At 39.4% G+C, this 23898-nt stretch overlaps 1 protein-coding gene across 1 annotated transcript in view; it reads right to left on the bottom strand.

The window, feature by feature from the left end:
* The window catches only part of LOC126266677 (lachesin-like), an 890041-nt gene extending 866452 nt beyond the window's left edge, over positions 1-23589 (bottom strand). Inside the window, exon 1 of the mRNA XM_049971099.1 lies at positions 23503-23589. The gene's annotated coding sequence lies outside the window, so the exon portion shown is untranslated. The remainder of the gene's footprint in view (positions 1-23502) is intronic.
* Positions 23590-23898: the final 309 nt, after the last annotated feature.

Genomic DNA, 23898 nt, shown 5'->3' with positions numbered 1-23898 from the left:
TTTTTCTTTGTAAACGACACAGCTTTAAATTACGCCGACCAAACACTATGATGTATTGAATAATTCATGAAAACAATCCACACTTACGGCTCAGCTACTACAGTTACAAACTTTCTTAGAAATTCCTCCGTTTCAGTAACCTTTACTGTCTCCTTCACTAGAATACTCATGCTTCTACAGGATAAACTCTTTGCTAAAATGTCACCAAAACGACTCACGTGAGGAGAAAAACTTTCTCTGTCGCTCTACTCAAACTCAGATCGTTTTATGTCTTTGCTCCGCAACTTCTTCTTCAAGAACACAACCAATAGTTACATATTCACCCAGCCACTTGAAGAAAACGTTAAAAAGCTTAGACTCCAAGCTATGCGTATTCTATGTAAAAATGGGTGCTTATTCTTTCGTTTCCGTAATTACCTCCGTACCTACAAGCATATCTATAGTCTACAAATCACTCTGAAATGCATGGTAGGCGGTACATCGTATTCTACCAATTGTTATGGCTTTATCCTGTTTCATTCGCTTATGGAGCGCGCGAATAATGAATATTTAAATGCCTCGTTGCGTGATGAGATTAATCTAATCTTATCCTCATGATCCCTATGTGAGCCTATGTAGAGAGTTGTAGTATATTCCATTTAAAGCCGGTTCTTGAAACTTTGTTAGTAGGCTTTCCCGGGATACTTTGTCTGCCTTCAGGAGTTCACCAATTCAGTTCCTTCAATGTCTTTGTGACACGTCCCACCCGTGAAACACACCTGTGACCGTTCGCGCTGTCTTTCTCTGTATATATTCAATATCCCTTGTTAGTCCTATTTGGTATGGGACCCAAACACTTACGTAATTTTCTAGGCTGGCTTGCAAGAGTGATTTGTAAGCAGTCTCCTTTGTAGAATGATCCTATTTCCCCAGTATTCTATCAAAATACTGAAGTTAATATCGCTACAAATCTTACTTCGTATGGGTTAACCCATTCCAAATGTGTCTCATTTATACTACAGTCATACGAAAATGCGACTTATCGTTTTGTGAAGTGCACAGTGTTACATTTCTGAACAGTTAAAGCAAGTTTACAACCTTTTTATACCTTTTAAATTTTATTTGGGTCTGAATAATGAATATTTCGCAGCTTTTTTCAGGAAGTTCTTCATTGTACACAGCAGCATGATGTACAAAAATTCAGAGGTTATTATTAGTATTGCCGGTAGGGTTATTAATATACAACGCGAACATTAACGGTCCCAACCACTACCCAGGGGCAAACCGAAGTTACTTCTACATCTGTTGATGACTCTGGATCAAAGATTACTTGCCGTGTCCTCCTTACCAAAAAATTCACAATGCGGTCACAAACTGCGCTCCATGCCGCATAAGATCGTGCTTCTATTAATACGCACAGATGTGGTACCGAGTCAAATGCTGTTCGGAAATCAAGAAATATTGCATCTACTTGACTGCCTGGATTCAGTTCTTGCAGTATTTCATGTGAGAAAGGTGCGAGTTAGATTTCACGTGATCGATGTTTTCGGAATCCATGCTTGTTCGCATGGAGAACATCGTTCTGTTCAAGATATACCATAATGTTTGAGCTCAGAATATGTTATGAGATTCTATGACAAATCGATGTTAAGGATATTGGACGATAGTTTTATGTGTCACTTCCACTATACTTCTTGTAGACGCGTGTGGGCTGTTCTTTGTTCCAAGTACTGGGCACGGTTTTTTGTTCAAGGATTTCACGATATATTACAGTTGAAAGAGGGGCTAATGCACCAGCAAGTTCAGTATAGAATCTTAGAGGGATTCAGTTGGGCCCTGGAGCTTTGTTTAGTTCTGACGATTTCACATGTTTCTCTCCACCACTAACACTAGTATCTGTTTCGCTCATCTTTTCCGTGGTACAAAGATTAAATAGGCGCCATTGTCCTGAGATTTTCTTTTTAAAGGAACATCTGAAAAAATAGTTATTTCAGCTTTTGTTTTGCTATCCTCAACTTCAGTTTCACAAGTGACTGGATGCTAATTTTTGTGTCACTAACAGTCTCCACATACGACCACAATTTCTTTGGGTTTTCGGAAACATTATTTGAGAATGTTCTCCCATGGTAATCGTCGAAGGCTTTATACATTCCTCTCTTGAGTGCTAAATGCGCTTCATTCTCCATATCGCTATTGATAGTCCTGCGATATATTCTGTCAGAGACAGCAAAGGACTTGGAAGAGCAGTTGAACGGAATGGACAGTGTCTTGAAAGGAGGATATAAGATGAACATCAACAAAAGCAAAACGAAGATAATAGAATGTATTCGAATTAAGTCGGGTGATGCTGAGGTAATTAGATTAGGAAGTGAGAGACTTAAAGTAGTAAAGGAGTTTTGCTATTTGGGAGCAAAATAACTGATGACGGTCGAAGTAGAGACGATATAAAATGTAGATTGGTAATGGGAAGAAAAGCGTTTCTGAAGAAGAGAAATTTGTTAACATTGAGTATAGATTTAAATGTCAGGAAGCCGCTTCTGAAAGTATTTGTATGTAGTGTAGCCATGTATGGAAGTGAAACATGTACGATAAATAGTTTGGACAAGAAGAGAATAGAAGCTTTCGAAATGTGGTGCTACAGAAGAATGCTGAAGATTAGATGGGTAGATCACATAACTAATGAGGAGGTTTTGAATAGAATTGGGGAAAAGAGGAGTTTGTGGCAAAACTTGACAAGAAGAAGGGACCTGTTGGTAGGACATGTTCGGAGGCATCAAGGGATCACAAATTTAGCATTGGTGAGCAGCGTGGGGGATAAAAATCGTAGAGGGATACCAAGAGATGGAAACACTAAGCAGGTTGAGAAGGATGTAGGTTACAGTAGGTACAGGGGAATTAAGAAACTTGCACAGGATAGAGTAGCATGGAGAGATGCATCAAACCAGTCTCAGGACTGAAGACCACAACAACAACAACATATTCCACCCATATTACACAGAGGCATCTGTAACGTTAGACGTTTCTTTACACTGACTGTATACCGTCATGAATTCATGTATTGTTTCACTGGGTACATATCTATACAGTGCATGGTCAAATATTTTTAAAAACAGAAATCTAAGTTCCCCTTGTCCTCGTGTCCTGTGCTAAAAGTTTCTATTTCTTAATCGACGTATTAGAATGCCACTTTTTATCTAGTTTACTGAACGTATAAAACTGTGTGCTTCTGTATACCGCTTGTACTTCGATATTAATTGTTTTCATAACTTCCTCATGGCCACTAATGCCCGGTTAAGACCTGGACATCATCGAAGAGCTAGGTCTATTTGTTACCATTAGTTTGAAGTTTCGAACTATCAGTTCTAAACAATTTTCAGAGAAGACAGTCAGCAATGTTTCAGAGGATGTCTTGTCACGTCCATCACCAACAGAACCGTAATATTTCCAAATATTTTTGGATAATTAATATCTCCACTAATGATTACATTGTCGGGAAACAAATGTTCCTTCATCCACGGCATCAATGTCTTCGACACCCCTCCTTGTCAAACTGAGATAATATATCCTCCGAAATGATCCCATTTACGTGTAGTATTAAGATGTTAATAACGCTACAGCTTCCCTGCGCGTGAATTTGCACAATTTCAGCGCAAATGATGGACTATTAGGTTACTAATAACACTGTGATTCTGGTTGTAAATGGATACACGTCGTGAACTGTAAATGTTAAGTTCTAAATCAGTTACCCAGCAAAGTATGCGTGGTGAAACTTCTGCAGCAGCGGTTTTAATTAGATTTGTCAGCCCAGCTATGTACACATCTCTTGCTGGACATGTCCCCATTTTTCATGAATCAAACTTGGGTAAGAAACTGAGTGAGCGAAACAGCAGTGCAGTTAATCTCCTCACCTCAAACGTATTTCAGGTGTTTTGTTTCGTGCATCACAAAGTTGGAGCATATACCAATAACGGAACTTCATGACCGACGTTACGTATTTTAGGTGAAATATGATTATTCATCCAGCTCCGTGCAAGTTATCTCGACAGGTTGTAGATGATCCATGTACATGTTATAAAAACTTATGCATGTACGTTTGTGTGTGTGTGTGTGTGTGTTACTCATCTTCTCCTCTACCACTGGACCAGTTTCAATAAATTTATTACTCAAATCTCTTACTGTCAGGTAACAATCGTACTGGGATTAGACCCATCTATTTATCATATTTCAATAAGTATGACGTCAAAAACCTTGAAATGCGAGAAAAATTGGAGCATCGTGCATAGCGTTTAAATTTATCACTTCTCTGCTAGTAACTCTATTTTGCAGTACATTTTGCAGATAGTATGCATATATGCCGCTGAATGTACCTACAGAGTTATATCACGGTATGACACATAGGTCACGAGACATTACGTCATAATACTGAGAAGCTTGGACAAAACCGGCACATGAATGAAGTCTTAATGTATTTGTTCTTTAGTACTAAAACACTCCTACAGACGAGTCAACTTGAGGAAATCCAAAATACACTCGGAAGGTCAGCTGGCTGTAGGCGAAGCAGTGGCCGTCTATAGAGAAAAGAACAAACGTTGCTATAGAGACGTTTCAAAGAGGCGTTGTAGACACGAGAAGCAGCTACGCAGAGAGTAAAAGAAATTGTTTCATAATATCGAAGATGATTTCACGAACACATTGTAATGAATGTTTTTCGCTCGTACACAAAAAAGCAGTTCTTTTTTTAGTTTTTAATAGAAAGCTGGCAAAATGGAAACCCGTGCAATGGCGGGTTTGTCAGACACTTTCTATTGAATAATGACGCTGAGGGATTCTTCCGTACATTATTTCGGTACTATCAAAGAGGAAATGGTATTGTATCAACAGAAAATCCAAAGTTATAGCTTTACGTTTTTCATTCATAGTCCTGAATAATATTTCACGACTCCAGGCAAAAAGAAGATGTAATATGCAGACTACTTTAAGACAAATGACTACGGGTAGATGGGAAATGCATGGTAGGCGGTACATCGTATTCTACCAATTGTTATGGCTTTATCCTGTTTCATTCGCTTATGGAGCGCGCGAATAATGAATATTTAAATGCCTCGTTGCGTGATGAGATTAATCTAATCTTATCCTCATGATCCCTATGTGAGCCTATGTAGAGAGTTGTAGTATATTCCATTTAAAGCCGGTTCTTGAAACTTTGTTAGTAGGCTTTCCCGGGATACTTTGTCTGCCTTCAGGAGTTCACCAATTCAGTTCCTTCAATGTCTTTGTGACACGTCCCACCCGTGAAACACACCTGTGACCGTTCGCGCTGTCTTTCTCTGTATATATTCAATATCCCTTGTTAGTCCTATTTGGTATGGGACCCAAACACTTACGTAATTTTCTAGGCTGGCTTGCAAGAGTGATTTGTAAGCAGTCTCCTTTGTAGAATGATCCTATTTCCCCAGTATTCTATCAAAATACTGAAGTTAATATCGCTACAAATCTTACTTCGTATGGGTTAACCCATTCCAAATGTGTCTCATTTATACTACAGTCATACGAAAATGCGACTTATCGTTTTGTGAAGTGCACAGTGTTACATTTCTGAACAGTTAAAGCAAGTTTACAACCTTTTTATACCTTTTAAATTTTATTTGGGTCTGAATAATGAATATTTCGCAGCTTTTTTCAGGAAGTTCTTCATTGTACACAGCAGCATGATGTACAAAAATTCAGAGGTTATTATTAGTATTGCCGGTAGGGTTATTAATATACAACGCGAACATTAACGGTCCCAACCACTACCCAGGGGCAAACCGAAGTTACTTCTACATCTGTTGATGACTCTGGATCAAAGATTACTTGCCGTGTCCTCCTTACCAAAAAATTCACAATGCGGTCACAAACTGCGCTCCATGCCGCATAAGATCGTGCTTCTATTAATACGCACAGATGTGGTACCGAGTCAAATGCTGTTCGGAAATCAAGAAATATTGCATCTACTTGACTGCCTGGATTCAGTTCTTGCAGTATTTCATGTGAGAAAGGTGCGAGTTAGATTTCACGTGATCGATGTTTTCGGAATCCATGCTTGTTCGCATGGAGAACATCGTTCTGTTCAAGATATACCATAATGTTTGAGCTCAGAATATGTTATGAGATTCTATGACAAATCGATGTTAAGGATATTGGACGATAGTTTTATGTGTCACTTCCACTATACTTCTTGTAGACGCGTGTGGGCTGTTCTTTGTTCCAAGTACTGGGCACGGTTTTTTGTTCAAGGATTTCACGATATATTACAGTTGAAAGAGGGGCTAATGCACCAGCAAGTTCAGTATAGAATCTTAGAGGGATTCAGTTGGGCCCTGGAGCTTTGTTTAGTTCTGACGATTTCACATGTTTCTCTCCACCACTAACACTAGTATCTGTTTCGCTCATCTTTTCCGTGGTACAAAGATTAAATAGGCGCCATTGTCCTGAGATTTTCTTTTTAAAGGAACATCTGAAAAAATAGTTATTTCAGCTTTTGTTTTGCTATCCTCAACTTCAGTTTCACAAGTGACTGGATGCTAATTTTTGTGTCACTAACAGTCTCCACATACGACCACAATTTCTTTGGGTTTTCGGAAACATTATTTGAGAATGTTCTCCCATGGTAATCGTCGAAGGCTTTATACATTCCTCTCTTGAGTGCTAAATGCGCTTCATTCTCCATATCGCTATTGATAGTCCTGCGATATATTCTGTCAGAGACAGCAAAGGACTTGGAAGAGCAGTTGAACGGAATGGACAGTGTCTTGAAAGGAGGATATAAGATGAACATCAACAAAAGCAAAACGAAGATAATAGAATGTATTCGAATTAAGTCGGGTGATGCTGAGGTAATTAGATTAGGAAGTGAGAGACTTAAAGTAGTAAAGGAGTTTTGCTATTTGGGAGCAAAATAACTGATGACGGTCGAAGTAGAGACGATATAAAATGTAGATTGGTAATGGGAAGAAAAGCGTTTCTGAAGAAGAGAAATTTGTTAACATTGAGTATAGATTTAAATGTCAGGAAGCCGCTTCTGAAAGTATTTGTATGTAGTGTAGCCATGTATGGAAGTGAAACATGTACGATAAATAGTTTGGACAAGAAGAGAATAGAAGCTTTCGAAATGTGGTGCTACAGAAGAATGCTGAAGATTAGATGGGTAGATCACATAACTAATGAGGAGGTTTTGAATAGAATTGGGGAAAAGAGGAGTTTGTGGCAAAACTTGACAAGAAGAAGGGACCTGTTGGTAGGACATGTTCGGAGGCATCAAGGGATCACAAATTTAGCATTGGTGAGCAGCGTGGGGGATAAAAATCGTAGAGGGATACCAAGAGATGGAAACACTAAGCAGGTTGAGAAGGATGTAGGTTACAGTAGGTACAGGGGAATTAAGAAACTTGCACAGGATAGAGTAGCATGGAGAGATGCATCAAACCAGTCTCAGGACTGAAGACCACAACAACAACAACATATTCCACCCATATTACACAGAGGCATCTGTAACGTTAGACGTTTCTTTACACTGACTGTATACCGTCATGAATTCATGTATTGTTTCACTGGGTACATATCTATACAGTGCATGGTCAAATATTTTTAAAAACAGAAATCTAAGTTCCCCTTGTCCTCGTGTCCTGTGCTAAAAGTTTCTATTTCTTAATCGACGTATTAGAATGCCACTTTTTATCTAGTTTACTGAACGTATAAAACTGTGTGCTTCTGTATACCGCTTGTACTTCGATATTAATTGTTTTCATAACTTCCTCATGGCCACTAATGCCCGGTTAAGACCTGGACATCATCGAAGAGCTAGGTCTATTTGTTACCATTAGTTTGAAGTTTCGAACTATCAGTTCTAAACAATTTTCAGAGAAGACAGTCAGCAATGTTTCAGAGGATGTCTTGTCACGTCCATCACCAACAGAACCGTAATATTTCCAAATATTTTTGGATAATTAATATCTCCACTAATGATTACATTGTCGGGAAACAAATGTTCCTTCATCCACGGCATCAATGTCTTCGACACCCCTCCTTGTCAAACTGAGATAATATATCCTCCGAAATGATCCCATTTACGTGTAGTATTAAGATGTTAATAACGCTACAGCTTCCCTGCGCGTGAATTTGCACAATTTCAGCGCAAATGATGGACTATTAGGTTACTAATAACACTGTGATTCTGGTTGTAAATGGATACACGTCGTGAACTGTAAATGTTAAGTTCTAAATCAGTTACCCAGCAAAGTATGCGTGGTGAAACTTCTGCAGCAGCGGTTTTAATTAGATTTGTCAGCCCAGCTATGTACACATCTCTTGCTGGACATGTCCCCATTTTTCATGAACCAAACTTGGGTAAGAAACTGAGTGAGCGAAACAGCAGTGCAGTTAATCTCCTCACCTCAAACGTATTTCAGGTGTTTTGTTTCGTGCATCACAAAGTTGGAGCATATACCAATAACGGAACTTCATGACCGACGTTACGTATTTTAGGTGAAATATGATTATTCATCCAGCTCCGTGCAAGTTATCTCGACAGGTTGTAGATGATCCATGTACATGTTATAAAAACTTATGCATGTACGTTTGTGTGTGTGTGTGTGTGTGTTACTCATCTTCTCCTCTACCACTGGACCAGTTTCAATAAATTTATTACTCAAATCTCTTACTGTCAGGTAACAATCGTACTGGGATTAGACCCATCTATTTATCATATTTCAATAAGTATGACGTCAAAAACCTTGAAATGCGAGAAAAATTGGAGCATCGTGCATAGCGTTTAAATTTATCACTTCTCTGCTAGTAACTCTATTTTGCAGTACATTTTGCAGATAGTATGCATATATGCCGCTGAATGTACCTACAGAGTTATATCACGGTATGACACATAGGTCACGAGACATTACGTCATAATACTGAGAAGCTTGGACAAAACCGGCACATGAATGAAGTCTTAATGTATTTGTTCTTTAGTACTAAAACACTCCTACAGACGAGTCAACTTGAGGAAATCCAAAATACACTCGGAAGGTCAGCTGGCTGTAGGCGAAGCAGTGGCCGTCTATAGAGAAAAGAACAAACGTTGCTATAGAGACGTTTCAAAGAGGCGTTGTAGACACGAGAAGCAGCTACGCAGAGAGTAAAAGAAATTGTTTCATAATATCGAAGATGATTTCACGAACACATTGTAATGAATGTTTTTCGCTCGTACACAAAAAAGCAGTTCTTTTTTTAGTTTTTAATAGAAAGCTGGCAAAATGGAAACCCGTGCAATGGCGGGTTTGTCAGACACTTTCTATTGAATAATGACGCTGAGGGATTCTTCCGTACATTATTTCGGTACTATCAAAGAGGAAATGGTATTGTATCAACAGAAAATCCAAAGTTATAGCTTTACGTTTTTCATTCATAGTCCTGAATAATATTTCACGACTCCAGGCAAAAAGAAGATGTAATATGCAGACTACTTTAAGACAAATGACTACGGGTAGATGGGAAAAGAAACGTGTGCAGTGTTATAGTGAAGATTAGATGGCGACATTATCAGGGAAAAAAGGGATAACGGTAACATTGAAAGATCTATCATGAAATTTTGGAACTATTTTAAGAGTATTAAAGTTCGGCAGGATTTTCAGAGGATGAAATAATATTTCTGTTCAAAGTACTGTTATTACCTTGTTGCACTTGTAGCAAAAGACCGTAGGGTCAACTGAAGCTGTTATTTAGTAATAGGAAGTCCTTGATCGTAGTTTAGCAGTTACAAAAGAGGTGAAATGAAAGCCATTTACGATGTCTGACAGGAACGGAATAAGACGTAGAATTACAACTAATAATTTATGGTTAAAAGAAAATGACATGCAAAAATGTTTGTATGGAACGAATGCAGACAAAAGGGAACTCGATCTCTCTTCGAGAGCCATCACTATTTGTTGAACGTAACTGGTAAAGAGAACCTATATGGAATTATCAGAATCATACTACATTCTTTTATAATAGACTTTATTTGATTTATTCTGACAGAGGGCAAGAACACGTCCTAAGTACTCTGGTAGTCTGCTGACATTCAGCTGAAAGGTTTTAATTACATATGTCACAGAATAAAAGCGAAGATGGCTAATAATTACTCCACGTGTGCCTTACAATGAGTACTCAGGTCATATCAAAACAAGAAGAGACAACACTCGAGTCACATGTCCAATTTAGTCTTCAGGTATTCAAAATGAATTGACAGGAATGAAGCCATTTCCTACGATTTGATAAACATAGAAATAGTGAAATTCATAAACGCAGTGGTAGACTGTCCATTGTGGCTCTTACACCCCGATCTAGTACCGATGTACTTTTCCGTTGGGTGATTCAGCTATAAGTTTCCCGCGACTTCCCTTAGATGCTTGAGGCGAAATCGCATTGTTGCGTTCAAGAAGGCTATGGTATATTTCCTCCCAGATACTTACCCTTCATCAACAATTCCCGCCCTGCCATCTTTCAGATCTAATGATAACACTGTGTAGCTGGGACTTAAACTGCAGTACGATTAAAAGAAAACATGTGGCGTAGGGAGAACAGGAAAATTTCAGGCCTTTAAGTGTCCCTTCAAATGGTGGCGATGTCCTAAATACAGGGCTCCTAACGGCACATTACATGCGTTTGGCATACATTATTCTAATCGAAGCGGAGGAGAGTGACGCAGTAAGAGCATTTATATGACAATATGCTTGTCAGGATCACAGAAAAATTAGAAGCCAGCCGTAGAACAAGATGGGCCAAGAGTTCATCATAGTATCATTAATTCACAGCAGTGGAAAAGATTCGCTTGTAATACGGGCAAGGTTGACCACATAATAGTACACAAAGTTGTTATCATTAGGTTGCCTTAAGTGCTCCAAGACGCCCAGAAAGCACGACAAGGCCATTGGGTCGGGCATCTACCGTCTGTTGTAGGCTTCGAGATATTAGTACGACTCAGTGGTGAAATTTCCTGACATTCAATACGTACTGCATAACTTGGGCACCATAATATTTCACCCTTTCGAAGATATTACATTCAGAAATTCGTAGGTTTCGGTGTATAGTTCACGATGTGAAGCTTTTATAATCTATTTGTATATTCGAGCAATTATTTTGAATCATTAAATAAAAAAATTCTATCGATTTTAATGTCATATGGAGCAACTATTCGCTGTTTACTATACCGGACAATCTATTGCTCTTCAAGTCGTTAAGGTGCTCTTGAAAAGCAGGGTATAAATTATTTGACTCACGTAAAAGTTTACAGTGAACTTATACGTACTTAAGCTCGAAATGAACAGACAGTGAACAGTCAGGGTGGATAGTTATCCCTTCGGTCTCCACAAACATAAAACACCTGCAATCTTGCACTTCATACGGTCTACAATTTCCGTCTTTCTTACGTAGAAGTATCGCTGCCAACATTAGCAAGCACCATTCTACTACTCATTTATTTATGAGCAATCGAATGTTGTTTAAAAAATACAACACTTAGGCAGACAAAAAGCTTATATCATATACGACACGCCAAAATATTCGACATTCTGCAGGGTATTAGTTTCCGACAATTTTCTGTTATCAGCAGTTTGTGGACTATTATGGACTTTCTCGACGCATGGGCACCGTATGTTTTGGTATACAATTCACTGAATAGTGCCTTACAGTGCATGTAAGCTCATGACCAACAAAAAAATTGGATCGTAACCCACGAATAACATCTCTGGAACTTACGCTGTCCTTCTCATGTAGTAAATTTAACTGTAATTAAGTTGTTGGCTACAACTTAAATTTTTATTTTATTAAGTGATTGTTTTGCATTTCCATGTCTTTGGTACTCATCTTCGTGTAACTCGTACATTTCGAGTATTAATACGTTAAATAATGAATAATGTAAGTAGTAAAACATTCTTCTTGAAGACTGTTCATGTTCATGTGTACCGTTACTCACTGCATCCGCAAACATTCCCCTGCAATAGGCTAGAGATATTTGACATCTATGCGCTGATAAGCAATATTTAGACCATGTCAGTGCCAATATACTGACATATAGATACCAACAGGCGAGAGACAAATCTCAACCGATGTACCTGCCACGCTCTTAGTTACGAACTGTGCCATACGTGTTTGCATCCCGTCGTGCTAGAACATTTAACCTGAGGAGAAATCAGCACTGCAACCCAAGCTACTCTGTCCGTGGACGTGTTAGAAGATTGTTCAGCACCAAATCGAGTAGTGCAAAGAAAAGCATCATTAATTACCACTACTACGACACAATAGACGACATCGTTTGTATAGAACGAAGTAGTCAGACTTTTCCGACCTGCTGGAAAGATGTCGGTAGTGAACTGGACCTAACTATCTGCATGATTAAACTGCACGACTTTTAACATTACTTGAGTTATAATTTATATGCTGTTCCCTTAAGATGATATCACAAAACTAGGAATGAGAGTGTTTATATATGTTAAGCAAAACAGCTTATAATTTTCACAGTTTCGATCAACTTACCATTTTCAGATGAAGCTTTGTGTGAGTACGATGTCTAGCAACGAAGAGAAATTACCGACGCTACTCATCTACACAGAATGTAAGTTATCAGAACAGTAACGGAAATGACGTATCCTTATTTACAATACAGATATGTATATTGCCGTATTCCACTACTTTTAAACGATTGTTGTGTAGAGTTGTTTAAAAACTTCGTCATCATTGCTTTGATGATGTACGTTGAACTCAAACGAACTTTCAACTGAAGACGGTTGACTGAATGGCTGGTGTACGTTTTCTTTTCTTTGTCTGCTTGCTTCCTGTCAGCTTCATCAGGTTGGAGAGTTACCTTACCCGGGTACGTGCAATATATGAACAATTTATTTTTTCTTACGTTTTTAATAACGTCATGTTTAAGTGAATGGTACATTGTGGTCCTTTTTAAGAAGATCTGAAGGGAGGAAGTGGATTATCAAATAAAAAATATAGAGCACAACATAAAAAAGACTCACAGCTGTCCATAACTTCGTAACGCACATTGGTACATTGTGGTCCTTTTTAAGAAGATCTGAAGGGAGGAAGTGGATTATCAAATAAAAAATATAGAGCACAACATAAAAAAGACTCACAGCTGTCCATAACTTCGTAACGCACAAAGTTACAAGCTGGACTTTTATGCTGCCAAATGTCTCCCTGGTAGTTAAATAACGTTTTCTAGACACATTATTTATTTTATTTGTGTACAAAAAGTTATGTGTGGTGCTGAAAATAAATGAGACGCCCTATACATCGCCTTCTCTTTCCGGACGACCAATAAATTGTTACAGAGGAGGCTGAAAGTACAGGTTTGGAAAATTAGTCGAGGCTTACGAGGAGTGAGGCATGCAGACAAATACAGGGAAAGTGCAATATCTAGGTATAGGAAAGGAACAGCGTGACTTAAAAACGGTGAAAGTAATTGTTAAAAGTACAATCTCATATAAAGACTTCGCCGTTATACTTATAGCGGATGGTAGGGGTTTTTAGAATGTAAAGAATAAAATAAAGAAACCTGAGGTCATAATTTGAACGATAGATCCACTGTTATAGAACAATGGTACCCCAAAAGCAACAAAGTAGTATCTGCACAAAAGCTTTGCGGAAAGAACTGTCTCATATGGGTCGGAAACTAACAACAAAATGAATGGAAATCTCCACATAATGGAAATTATGTTTTCGAGAAAACGTCTAAAAATCAAACTAATAGACAGGTATACAGTGAAAACGATAAGCAAAGAATGGTACAGTGAACAGAATGTAGCTCTCTATAATGATATGGCCATATGAGACCCATGGATCGTAAGAGAAAGAACATGTGAGCTTGGAGACCTCCAGAAAGGGAGAAGGGAGGGAAACCTAAGAAGTGCAGCAATGCACTGAATGTAGACACCACGTAGTAAAGCAGTCTACAAAACATACACGGATAGATAAAAAGGCATGGAGATCGGGTTGCTCTAAACAACCATCGTTGATGGTGGCTTTAATAATGGAAACCACTAATCATGAAGAGTTGTTTAATATGATCGAGACTATGTAAAAGTGAAAGATGTACGTGAACAATAAATCACATTCACATTAGACATGATATATTAAACATAAGCATTATGTTTAACAATTAATTTAAAGTAATCTTAACAACATTTCGAACTACCGTGATTCTAAAGTAAAATGTAAGTTAATGCAAATGGACAGGGAAAAACAATCCCGTAATGATCGAATACAGCATCAGAAGTAAGCTCCTTGACAAATATCGAATAAATATCTAGCCATAACGGTACGAAGCGATATGAAATGGAATGAGCATGTGCGAATTGTAGTGGTGAAGGCGAATGGTCGACTTCGGTTTACAGGAATAATTTTACTATAGTATGATTCATCTGTAAAGGAGACCGCATATAGGACATTAGTACGATCCCTTGTTGAGTATGGTTCAAGTGTTTGGGATCCGCACCACGTCGGACTGAAGGCAGAAATCGAAGCAGTTCAGAGGCGGCCTGCTAGATTTGTTACCGGTACGTTCGAACGACACGCAAACATTACGCAGAGGCTTTGGGAATTTAGATGCGATCTCTGCAGGGAGAGCGGCCTTTTTCTCGAGGAGCGCTATGGAGAGAATTCAGAGAACCATCATTTAAATCGTACTGCAGAACGATTCTACTGCCGCTAACATACATTAAAGGTTAAGTACCGCGAACGTCAGATAAGTGAAATTAAGGATCGTACGGAGGTATATAAGTCGTTTTCCCTTCGCTCTATTTGCGAGTGGAACAGGAAGGGAAATGATTAGTAGTGGTGAAATGTACCCTCCACCCAAATGCGTACGGTGGCTTGCGGAGTATGTATGTATATTCAGATGAAGGTAAAAAGAAAGAAATACAATAATTCTTAAATTTTATTTAAAATTCTGCAGCAAAAGTTTGAACTGCCTTTGATTTGAAATGACCTTGATCTTAGTTCCAACAATTTTCAAGGAGATCGACAACATTACAGAAAATATCGCTGAAATGTCACGCTCAGAATATCCTAAAAATAACAGAAATTATGTTAAGGGATACACTACTCGTAAACAGCATCACAATAGAAAGGAAACTATATAGGATAAATAGTCAAAACAAAGTTACGAAAAATCTAGATGATAACATATAGTGCAGAAACTGGCAGGAACACTGTATATCACAAAGAGGGCCCTCAACAGTCGCATAATTAAAACACTGCAATAGAGTTACGCAACTACAAACAACATATGGAAGTGAACCCGTTTTCAAAACAACAAACTACGCAAGAGCAGACAGAATACTCAGCATTGAAAGTGAATACTTGTTATGAAACAGTCTTCAAGGGAATTGAACTGGTAATGAGAACGATGAGAAAGGAGTGTACTTTGTCCGGCGGACATATAATCAGAAATCGAGAGAACGGAAAGAGAAGGGGAATAATGCAGAAATTATGGAGCAGTAAGAGCAACAACACAAAGGTTTTGTAAATGAAGCAAGATATATTACGATGGAAAAGTTAAAAATAAAACACACGAAATCAAGAAAGTGAAAGCCAACCAAAGCAGACTTTAAACCGAAGTAAATAAATAAATATTGTAAAGGGTGGTTGCAGACGAAGAAATGAAGTTGATATCTGACAGACTGAAGTAGTAGTGGGGCAAAAGTAAAACGAAATATCTGGCGTATAGGACTGCTTAAGTGGTCCAGTGGAGGCCATGAAGCGTAAATAAAGAAACTGATTGGCAGAAACAAAACATTTCCGTTAATCAGTAGAGTTTCCAGAGCTCGTCGGTCCACGCCAATACTGGAAACAGGTAGCCATTCGTCTTGGAGTGCAGGCGGAACGGGCGGCGGCAACGCAGACAAAAAGTGGAGAGAGCTGAAATCGAGGTCCGGCCGTTTGAGACAGCGGGGGCGGTTTCCGGCCGAGCGCCGCCGCTTCGGCCCCTGCCGGACCTCACACGCAGCGCCCTGCGGGATCGCACTGGAGCGGACTGGACCGCACTGGACTGGACAGGACCGGACTTTAGATTAAGACGCGGCGGTGATTAATCGGCGGCGAGGCAGCGGCAAACAGGGGCGTCGCGCTGATCCGCGCAAACTTCTTCTTCATTAGGGCCCCGACGGAGATTAATTTCCGGGGCCGCCCTTTTATTCCCGCTGCTGCTGCCGCCGTCGCTTTAATGTCTTTCGCGCACGCCGAATTTCGCCCCATTTCGCGGAATCTGGAGCGGCCGCGTAGATATCGCCGGAATGGACGCCGGTCGTCACCTCGATGAGGTTTTGTCTGAGCAGTCCGGCGTAATATTGGTCGGCGTCAGATGGACGGCAGTGCCAGAGCGACGATTTCGACTGAACGAGAAACGAGAGACAGTGGTTTTCCGTAACTTTGAGAAGACGATTTAAATGAAGTGCTGGAGAACAAAAGCTTACAAATGGGGGAGATGATGGTAGCATTTATTGCGCTTCTTACTGTTAGCTCTGAGTAATTCGGAAGACTTCGAACATTTTGTGTGATGTTCAGCTGTTTTCTCTGCCAGATCGACTTATTCAGCTAATGCCTGTGTTCCATCTTAAGGTGTGTGGCGGAGGGTAGGTATGAGACCATTAGAGTTCCCTCTCTTCTTTTCCATTCTCTACCTGTGCGTGGGAACAATTACTCTTTTCGTACCACCTCTGTTTGCTCTGATTTTCGCGTAAAGCAATATTTAAACATCATTCAACACGAAAGAGTTATCAGACTTTTTCCCGTGTAGTTTACGGTGGTATTTGAAATTTTGTTTTTATTCCTTATAGCTGAATTAAGTACAAACAGAAACTTATCATTCGGTGTTTCACATGAAACCCAGGGCCGAAGGACAAATAAGGTTTTGTTTAAATTACACAATAAATATTGTCTAAGCTGAATTTTTATGTGCTCAGTTGACAAAGATATCTCAAATTATTCTACTGCGATATTCAGTTCTGCGATATTTACTGACAACAGAAACCAACATGGAGAGTAATCGGTTTGTCTAAGTACGGTGTGATTCTTCTGTTTCAGTACTCAGTGTTTAATGTGACAACAATTACTCCTATACATCATTTATGGAATATCGAATTCGTAATTGATGTAAAAGAGTATTGAGTCTAATTTATAATTTAATGTATGCTGCTTTGTAATTGTTGCTCCAACTGCCTTCCCTGTACTTTAAAGAACAAGTGACATGTTTATAGCAATTGTTGTGTATTTTCTGTAATCGCGAATAATCTCCATAACCAAATGATGAACTAGCTGATCGCTAGATCAAAGATGAACATTTGTATTTCATGCACCAAGAATTGCATATCAGCTCATAAAAATGTAATTGCCCAACATTTGAAAAAGCTATTTAAATTTCCTTAAGTATGTTTAATGGCAGATCCTCGTCTACCGGTAGTTTATAAAAAACTACTGATCTCAGAGGATTTTGCAACGAAACAGTATTTCTTTTCATTTGCTCTGGCAATCAGAAATACTGAAAACAAAGCTATCCCGTATGCTAGAAAGGCATCTTAAAGTAACAAGACCTTGGAGAAATGTAAATCACCTAGGAATGTTTTTGAAAAAGACAAATGAAGATAAGAGAGCTACCACTGAATCGTTCATCTTCACATGTATGCTAATGAAGGAAAAGTGATATGTACATTTGAACGCAATAGACACTTTTCCGGACACGAAGCACTCGATAAAACAAAGCACAGTTTTCTCGGCATGACCGCCAAAAAAACAAACCAAGTGCACTCACACCGGTGCCAGACAAAACGGACCGCTCCTCTTAACTGCTCGCTGATGATAGTGTAGTCTGTGAAGAACAGTCGTACCAGGAAACCATGAAATATTTCCAAATTACGGTGGATAAACTCTCTCTGTATCTATATGCCGAAGTACTAATCCAACAACACTTATCATCTTTAGAATGAACCGCTGAAGCATTTATTCATATCGGACAAGAAGCAGACGGAAACAACCGTAAAGTACCACTACAATTACCATAAAAATATTTAGAGGACCGCATGCGAAGCTATTGAAAGAAAATGGGGCAAGAATAATCTAGGTGACAGTGCTACCATTGACGTGTCTTCCATAAGTGTTGTCTTAGGTATCATTCAAGAGTGTTCGTTTCACACTGTTCTTCACATACGAAGGTAATCAAAATAAGTACAGAGAAGTGTTGACAATTTTATTCAATACGTCGTTTAGTAGTGTGAAGTTTAGCATTCTTGGAACGATGACGTAATAAAAATGACTATATTTTCCTTTGCAGATGCTGCAGAAAAATTCTAGAAATCTAAAAATTAGTCTTGGGTCTCAGTTGTTTCCACTGTCTCCATATTTTCGCCGTGAAGATTGCGTGTGCATAGGAACATTTAAAACAGGACTGATTTTAGTACTGGACGCCAGAGATAAAAATGTTATTTTATACTTTGACTTTAGATCAGTAAAATAAATCCAGGGTAGATAGATATCATAGGTTATCATCAAGCACAAAACGAGTGAGAAATGAGACAAATGTTGACATAGAAATTTGTTAGATGTACGAAATGCAAAGTGAAAGAGAAATAATACTGCGACACTTGAAATTCCGAGTCACTTCGCGTTGTCGACTATAAGAGCTACTGCTTGATACTAAAACGTTCTTGCACAAATACAAAAGTGTTATATTAAAATCCTTCACATTCCTGGCATAGGTTATATTACAGGCCAATGACTGGTGCCTCTTACACCCCGATGGTTGGCAATGACAGCGTTGAAGAAGAGAGAAGAATTTCTAAGAGCGCATTGTACCTTTCAACGAGAAACGTGATTTCTTTCAAACAAAATGTTTTGTCACTCTGCAATCAAAATCTTGTAAGTGAGATTTAGATTGATCAGCCATAGCGGTCCGTGTGCTAGTGCCAAAATTTAATGATACCACACAATTGCTTTATGGAAACCAAAATTACTGAAAACAATAGCTTTTCACAAACACGAGCAGAAACACAGTTAATGGTAATGACGAACGACCGTCGTAGTTACCTACAGGAAAACTGACCACACCAAAGTCTAAGTGAATAACGCTGGTCTGAATTTTTCCTGATAGATCTTTGGGTTAACAAAATGCAGAAAGTTACGAATATGTTATGAAAATGTACATTTTGCATTACGAGAAGCGTGGTTTTAGTCTATGTAGCAAAATGAAAACGCTTTAAACATTATCTGAAATAATATTACGTAACCTTCGGGCAAGCATCAAAAGGATCTAAAGAGAATTTAGAAGATGAATAATTCGCATATAAGCTTTGTCGGTGTACTGTCAGTGGAACAACGAATAGCCAAGTTTCTGTATCCCGGAGAGAAACGTAATAGTGCAAAGTATGACATAAAATTACAGTTGTAATATACATTGCAACAGCATCGTAAACTTGTTTTGCAGATCTTCTCCGTAAATTTATAACATTGCCATATAATATATTCACCATACAATGTATTTGTTGTGTTCGTAAGATGCATTCAATAATAACATTAATGTTTCTAATACAACCCTCATGTCAAGTGTCATAACGAATTTTGAAAGTTCCACACAAATATTTTTGTAAACTCCACGGTAAATTTTCGTCCACAGAGTAAGTTCATCAGCTGTACGGTTCAATAAATATACCCTTGACGCCGCTGTTATGGGTGAGCGACGGGCGTCAAGCGTGATTTACTGAGTCGCGGATGTTACTCTCACAGAATTGTCGACATGTACACAAAAAGTATGACTGAATGTCAGAAGCTAATACATTAATGCTCTCTGTAAGAAGAGTGAATACGGACTGAAATATCAGTGAAACCATTTCTCTTTAAATAACTGAAGGTCAGTAGCCGAAGTGGCATTTTGTAGCACGTCATTGTCTAGCTAGAGACCAAACGAGAACATCTGGCTGTTGCAACTCTTCCCTTCAGTTAACCAGGTTAATAATAAGAAGCTTGGAAACAAGAGTATTCCTCGAAAACGTCAATTAATGTGATTTTGAGTAGTCGCTACTTATATCTGCGTACTGACTTTCTGTGATAACAAGCATTTCAACTGATTAATGCACAGTGTCTCTTATTAATGATCGTTAAGTCTTTAATTAAACACATTCTAGTAAATCCAGAGTGACATCAACGACCAGAAAGCTTACCTTCTTATGGATCCGTTAAAAAATCTTCTACTGAAATATCCCAATGAATTGTTTGCTTTATTATTTGTAAGCTTCTATTTAGTCTATCACGTATTTATTGCTGCATATTTGGAGGTGCACCGACCATAAAGAAAAGTAGTATTTTCAGTACTAACTGTTCAATCTGATGAAATATACTGATTGATAGTCCAGAAGTAATGACGAAAAAGCTGAGCAAACTAACGGAGAAAATGTTTGTTACTGGTTACGTGTTATTGGCAGGGACTGTTATATACGGGTCTTTAATAGATACCATTGTAGACAAATATTTAACTGACAGAATCGAATATTCGCCCTGCACCCCACAGTAGGCTGTGTTGAAACTGGCTACTACATTACAGCGGTGTATCTCTCGGCTCTACACTGTTACCGCAGGCTCCCGCTCGTCACCGTCACTGATGTACTGCCGAACTGAGGCTTTAACTCGAGCCGTGAGAAGGGTGCGAGCGTTACACACCAAAGGTATCATCGGATTTCAGAATAATTTTAGTTTGTAGGGAGAGAACATATAAGATGTTATCAAGGAACCCGAATCGTAAAGATCTGATACATTATTCCTTTACATTTTATTTATACATACCCAGCAGCGGGCTGCTTTCGATTTATATTTCCTATACGTACTTTTTGCAACGACTGGCAATTTACACTCGAGACTTTTAACTGTGTCCAGTTGAAGTAGTAGCATCTGAATCTTTGGAGAATGCGCTTCACCTGAAGTTCATGGCGAAACTCACAATGCGACTAACGCTTTCGTACATCAACGTGTTGACGATATATGTATAACGGAAACCAATCGGCATGGGGGTATTTCGCACTCGACTGACACAAAATCCACTCAAACTCCACCATGTCATGACGAAAAGCCTCAAATGGAACTCCGAATGTCTTTTGATAAGAATAGGGAATACAGATTGTACCTGAATCTCACCGACAGACACTTCGAATGCTGTTCAGAGGTATTTTCCGAGAGTTTTGGAAGAATGGAGCCGCGGTCTCCGCTGGTTATGAATTCCTTTGGCCTCTCTCTGAATATTTGGCAGCTCTGATCGGTCGGTGTAGATTTTTAATGTACGTATGATGCACTCGGCTTGTTATCTGATTTTTATTTTTATCTGGATATTACTTCACAACAGTGAAAAATCCCGTGATATGGAATCACCACAGTACCGAAGGATCCAATTTCGGCTATTCACAGTTGGAAAAGTACTGCGATGTGATCGCAGTTACTGCGGACACGGCTCAGTAAGTGCCGCGCTTTTATTGCTTTCGGTGAACCATTCACGAGGTACGTATTCGGCCAGTTCTTCATCAGTAAACCTGTAGTTGCTGCTGTGTTACGCTGTCAACGTACAACCAACACTGCCGGAAGGACAGGAGACCAATAGTAGAGAGACTGCAAATTTTAGGAAGGAGAGTAAAGTGGACGGTACTGTTGCCAGTAGTCAAAAGTCTGTTTCCGAATAAGACACACAGCGCTTAGCGCCGACATTTGCAATATTATGAAAAAGTTTTCAAATGTGACTACCAGTCACAAAAGTTTTTGACAACTAAACTATTTATTTAATGACATGTTCCGAAGTGAAATCTCCTCAACAGGCTATATTGGCACATTTAAAATTTGTCTATACGAATATTAAAGCTTCTTTATATGATCACATATTCTTTGGAGAGAGAGAGAAGGATAACTTAGTAAGTATAGATGTCACTTTGTGTATTGATCTTATGTTCACATGAAAAGTTTATAAAGCTGTCGCAAAGTAAGTGGATGTTTTATAAAATTTTCATGCGAACGGAAGCCCATTCCCACAGTGTGACATCGCCTCATATGATCCTTTTCTCTCTTCACAGACTAATCACAGCAGTGATATGAAGAAGCTTTAATATCTGTACAAATACACGTTAAATGTTACTGTAACTGCAATATAGCCAGCTTATGAGTTCGCTTGTAGATAATTTACTTGTCAACAAATTTTGAGACTAGTAACCTTATTTCAAAAACATTCCACGTTTTTCAGTCACGGTCTGTTCATAGTCAGTATGCCTTAAAATTACTCACACTGTTGTTCAAATATTTTTAGTTCATTATTGCCGACGCAAAGAGAAACGAGGAGAGGTGGAAAGTAATCGAAACAAATGCAATTATACCGTGTCAGTCTGTATGAGACCATGGAGACGCTTCAGAAAATACAAAGAAAACATCCGTGAAGTACTACCTGAATTTTGTCGTAGGAATTCGAGTGTCTCTAGCATTTTTTATGCCATCCCTCCATTTAATGTGTTTCGGAATTAACTACCCAGTGCCGTACGACTGATTAAGCAGATGTATTGTGATTACAGTGTCTTGTTATAGAAAGAGGCCCAGAAATGTGGTCAGTATCATTTGTTGAAGTTGACAGAAAACTGAGCCCTGGTTGGTTTTTTAACAGGCTAGTGAATGCCCTCTATGTCGTAGTCAGATGTCACGCTGCACAAACATAATCTATGACTATCTTCGCGAGCCATGTGAAAGTACTCCTGATTAATTATTCATTTTATTTTATTTTTTGCAGTTACGCATTTATTCTTTTCGGTAGCACACGTTTTTATGTTCGAAGATATACTGTACATTACTAAGCCTACTTTTCGCAGCGACGACTGCTAAATGTGAAAAATAGGGGTATGTTGAGTGGAAAAGCACCTGCATGTCTTTATTGCAGACTGCGGACTATTGTGCACTCTTTACGATGGACTTCTGCGGCGATTGCAAAAAAAAAAAAAAAAAAAAAAAAGTCTCGTTGATAAGGGAAATAAATTTTCTTTACGAGTCTGCAAGCGTTGTGAACACTTTGTTAATAAAACAGTCTAAATCGCTTTAGATATATGTTTATTTGTAGCCGTGTTTCGGCAGCTGTCATCGTCAGGTCAGAACATAAAACATGTAAATCAAGATTCAGTGTCAGTGTCAATATAACCTATGGGTAAACGTGGGGTGAATTGTCAGCTCCGAGTTGAAGCTTCGATAAGGCACTGGTTTTATTGACGTTGATATTTAATCTTGTATTACGCGCTTTAAGTTTTGATGATGATACCAGTTGCTGAAACGACGTTATCACGATAATACAAAGCTATTAAGGGATCTGGACCATTTTATTTACAAAAGAAGGAACTCTGTCATCCCACTTGTTGAGGTGATACTGACTGCCGGCATCCGTCGAGGATGAGGCACGTGTGGGAGAACAACGTACAGTAGTTTCACTTGATCGAGGAGAGGACTTACTAGAAAAGGGTAGCTTCCTCGTGGCAGACAGCTCCGCGCGCGCGAGCCAACAGCGGCGTCGGCAGACTGGACCACGGGTTGTCTGGCGTCCGAAGTCGCGCCACGCACACGCGAGCGGAGGGGGACAGACAGAGAGGCGGCGCGGCGCCCGCAGACGACTGCCGCCGGAGCTGCGGCCCGCCGGGGAGGAACTGAGGAGCGGAGGCGGAGAGGCGGAGGCGGAGGCGGAGAGGCGGAGGCGGAGGCGAGGCGAGGCGCGGTGCCGCGCGGCGCACGACTGACGCCGGGCCGCGAGACGCCGACGCCGGAGGCCGGAGGCCCGGCCGGCGCTGTGCGCAGGCGCCGGCGCGCCTCTCCTGTTGCTTCGCCGCCCCCCCCCTCCTCCCCCTCGGACAA

The sequence above is a fragment of the Schistocerca gregaria genome, chromosome 4 (genome assembly GCF_023897955.1).
Source record: "Schistocerca gregaria isolate iqSchGreg1 chromosome 4, iqSchGreg1.2, whole genome shotgun sequence".
Taxonomy (NCBI): Eukaryota; Metazoa; Arthropoda; class Insecta; order Orthoptera; family Acrididae; genus Schistocerca; species Schistocerca gregaria.
The sequence above is the reverse complement of the archived record's forward strand: the minus strand, read 5'-3'. Positions and strand labels throughout refer to the sequence as shown.